The sequence below is a fragment of the Triticum dicoccoides genome, chromosome 6B (genome assembly GCF_002162155.2).
Source record: "Triticum dicoccoides isolate Atlit2015 ecotype Zavitan chromosome 6B, WEW_v2.0, whole genome shotgun sequence".
NCBI classification, from domain to species: Eukaryota; Viridiplantae; Streptophyta; class Magnoliopsida; order Poales; family Poaceae; genus Triticum; species Triticum dicoccoides.
Window position 1 is genome coordinate 722,261,528 of NC_041391.1, and position 517 is coordinate 722,262,044.

Here is a 517-nt window from a genome sequence, read left to right on the forward strand (position 1 = left end):
CATTACTATTTGATGATATTTTAAAAAGAAATATTACTGTCTTATAAAAAAATATTACTGTTATGATTTAAACAAGTTTGAACATATTTAAACACAAATAAGTATCAAACAACATTTTAAATGAAAAAAATTTTGTGGAGCCTGGGAATCGAACCCGGGACCTCCTGGTGTGAGAACTAGCTGCTAACCAGTTGAGCTAGTAGAGGGAGCTTGATGTGGATCAGGTCAGGTGGAATATAACCTGTTGGCTCGAGCAGAAAAAAAAATTACTAATGGCGCACCAGGGTGAGGTGCGCCATTAGTGTGGATGTACTTATGGCGCACCGAGGTGTGGTGCGCCATTAGTATTGTGCCGCCCCCATCCATAGTTCCTCCCTGGCGGCCCACCTAGCTATCCCCTCTCTCTCCCTCGCCCTCGCCCTCGATCCCCTTCCCCGACGCCGCTGCCCCGCCACCTCGACGCCGCCCCGACGCCGCTGCCCGGCCGCCTCGACGCCGCCCCGACGCCGCTGCCCCG